The 3,611-nt window shown below is 41.0% G+C and overlaps 2 pseudogenes; one reads left to right on the plus strand and one right to left on the minus strand.

The window, feature by feature from the left end:
* Positions 1–134, plus strand: part of LOC102476295 (golgin-45 pseudogene) — a 1,264-nt pseudogene extending 1,130 nt beyond the window's left edge.
* Positions 135–591: 457 nt separating this feature from the next.
* On the minus strand, positions 592–2,323 carry LOC102476711 (putative ATP-dependent RNA helicase DDX5 pseudogene; annotated as a pseudogene).
* Between the last annotated feature and the right edge of the window lie 1,288 nt (positions 2,324–3,611).

Here is a 3,611-nt window from a genome sequence, read left to right on the forward strand (position 1 = left end):
AGTTTGTTAGGCTTCTCTAACCACCTTCCTTGCTACAAAAAAAAATATAGGATGGTTTCATCCCTATACTAGATATGAAAAAAATAACTTTCAATTGCTGCCATCACTGCCAGGAAGAACTTACTGCACTTTAACATTTAATATGTTGAAGGAATACTGCTGATACTATCTTAGTTTTCAAGGGTCATTATTACTTGGGAACTGGAGTTCTTATAATGCTAGAAGTAATATTACTTTTTATTTACATAATGTATATCCCCAAAGATGTTTCATATACTGGACCCTGGACTACCCATTCTTTTCTTTTCTTTTTTCTTTAGAAAGAGATTTTTGGTGTAAGGAATGTGCACTTGCCAGAAAGACAAGAGAAACAGAAAAACAAGAAATCACCCTTCAGGGTGCTGGCCATGCTGCAATCCCTTCTCCTCCATTCTCCTCTCAGGATCTTGGGCACGCACGCACACACACCCTGTGTGAGTTTTAAGCTGCTGGGCCCGGGACTCCAACTGTGGTCAGCTAGGTGGGAGTCCAGTGATGTGACCATTATAGCATCTGCTGGTCCCCAGATTACACTTTTTTTTTCATGGCCGGTCATTCATCTCTCCTCATTTTTCTGGTAAGTTCATCACATCTTCTTTTGGTTTCAACAAAAACAATTGTTTTATTCTCTTTCTCACTCATGATCTCTTCCATTAGACGAGTAAGTTTTTCACTATTCCCTATGTCACGACACACATCCACAATCTGAAGAACGTTGTGGTTTGCACTCAGTTCTATGCACCAATATTTATATGAATATCGTCTTTCAGGAAATCTTCAGCAAGCTGTTGTTCTTCTTTCGGCCAAGTTACGCTGCCTATTCGGGTTTGCCTATCAGATCGTATCTGATCCACAATCATCCTTATTTGTGGTTCAAAACCCATATAGAGCATTCTGTCGCTTCATGGAATACAAGGTGAGTAGTTTTTCTCAGATTGGTTTTCCCACATTCTAAAAAGTCCATCAGTCTTCCAGGTGATGCAATACAGATTTCCATACCTCTCTCCAAATCACGTATCTGTGGTCTTTTTGGAGCACCACCACAGATGCAGGTGGACTTCAAGTGACATGCTCTGCAGTATTCAGCGCTACCTGCTGCACCTGCTGGGCCAGATCCCGGGTTGGTGCCAGCACCAAGCAAATAGGCCCATCACTTCTCTCTAGGAATGGTTGATGATTGATGTGGGCAATGGCAGGCAGTAAATAAGACAATGTTTTCCTCAATCCAGTCTGTACTATTCCAACCATATCCAATCCACTTAGAGCAACTGGCCATCCCTGAGCTTGAATAGCAAAGGGTTCAGTAAAGTTCAGGCCTGCCTGAATCTGAAAAAAAAAATGATGAAAAGGGATTTGATGATGATGATGTGGATAGTAATGTCTTTGTCTCGACTGATATGCATGGTAATTGTGCTGGAAAAACAAATGTAATACACTGTAAAGCTACGTGTGATTAAATGTAATATAAAAATTACGATAATAGTAAAAAAATACTGTGAGAGAGAGTGGGTTAATATTTTTTAATTAATGTTATATCCTAGAAAAATGAAAAAAAAATTTGCAAGCCAAATTGACATGTACTTCAGCAAAACGTGTACTCTTACTGGTTTTATGGAGGGGATTCCATATTCTGAATGGACAAAAGTTGACATATATAAAATAAATGGATTCTTTTTTTTTTTTTTTTTCATGAAGAAAAGTGGTTTACAAAGCTCCATCTGAGCCTAGGCAGGTCTAGACGTAATGTTGCATGTGCCTGGCCCACATCAGGGTGTCAACCACCATATCAGTAAGACTGAGAAACCAACGGGGGCCTGGGGCCCACAACAGAGAGCAGGGGACTTGCTGTCCCCAAAGGGCCTCACAGATCAGGGACTGAAGGAGGTCTTAAGTTGTATCCCAGAAGCCAAATGCTGGCCTCGGCAGAGTGAAGAGTGGGAGGGCAGAGGCGGAGAGCAATGTGGCAGCCCTCAGCCGAGGGTCTCCTCCAGCTTGCTGACCAGGAACGGATAATTGTCATCCACATCCTCCCAAGGCATGAAGTTCCACACAAAGTCTTTCCACCTTCACAGGAAGGTGGTGTTCTGATCCGAGGCAAAGATGAGTTTTTAAAGTGGAAGTAGAATGTTTCTGGATCCAACCGCTCCATCGGGTGTCTGAGGGTCTCCTGCGGGGTGCCATGCAGGGATTGATCACTTTCAACCATGTCATCCCAAGGCCTGAAGTCCCTTCTTGCATTGAACACAAACTCTTCCCAGCAGTTTCCCAAATCCTTGGGGGACATGATAGCTACCTGGGCCCCTTCCTCTCACAGTCTGAGAAGCCCATCCTAGAATTCTGGGTCCCTGAAGTAGTAGAGTTGGGCCATGAAGATGGTCAGGCTCAGGCACACGTTCGGCCAGGAAGTCAGCCACCAGCTTTGTGCAGTAAGGGCTGGGCCTCTGGGACAGATGACCTGGTATGCCTTCTCTGGAGACAGGATGTAATCATAGAACCACAAGAGAAAGTGTGATTCTGAGAGATAGAAGAATAGACATGGGATTGGAAGACCCCTTGGGCAAGGAAAACGTAGTGTGGCTCAACTTTGTCCACTTCGTAGCACAGGAAGGTGGTGTTCAGACCAGAGACATAGTTTAGGTTTTGAAAGTTAAAGTAAAAATGTTTTTTGAAATAACCGCTCCATCAGGTGTTGGAGTCCTGCTGCGGCCCCTGGCAGGCTTGTACAGGCCTGTTTTTGTCCAAGCCTGTCTTTGTCCAAGAAACAGATTCTTAGCTATGACTCATTTTTTGCAAATGGAACACATAATAATATCCAACTTTGTTAAATATGGTGGATAAGGTGGACTCTATTGTATAAACTCAAAAATACAACCCATAAATTAATATGTTTTATACATTATCATATATTTATGAGGAATTATCATAAAATGCCCTTTTATTGGTCTTTAAAAGTGTTCACAGATATTTATTTCAAATAGTACAAGTTACTTGCCAATATATCTATTAACAGAAATCTTCAAAAGTAGTATGGTCAAATAGTAGTATATTTTAATATCAACCTAATAATTGTTTCTGCCTCACTCATTTAAGTTATATTTGTAGTTTCAAGTGGCAATAAATTTCTCTAGTTAAAAAAAAAAAAACAATCTCTCCTTGGCAATACCCATCGATGGGTTATTCCCCACCCTCCCAATAACTTCTCCCTAGGAAAGATACAGTGACTTTTCTAACTGATTAACTTGGAAACAGAAATATCTCCCTTTCCCTTCTAACATCCTCTTTGGAACAAGCTGCTTTTAGGCAACATACTTTCTTTTTCTTTTTCTTTTTCTTTTTTTCTTCTTAACGTAATTGTTTACAGGAACATTCTCTCTCCCTCAAATAATAGAGAAGCCTGACATGATTAGATACTCTCTGAACTGATAGGCCCTGTCATGATTAGATGGCAGGGTAAGCCTATAATTCTGATGTTCAATATTAACAAGAGTTCACTTTATGGATTCAAGCTACAATATCCTAGATCAATTTTATCATTAAGCAAGAGGTAACCGCCCAGCCATGATGGCACATAG

Source organism: Tupaia chinensis, unplaced genomic scaffold (assembly GCF_000334495.1).
Source record: "Tupaia chinensis unplaced genomic scaffold, TupChi_1.0 Scaffold000208_1, whole genome shotgun sequence".
NCBI classification, from domain to species: Eukaryota; Metazoa; Chordata; class Mammalia; order Scandentia; family Tupaiidae; genus Tupaia; species Tupaia belangeri.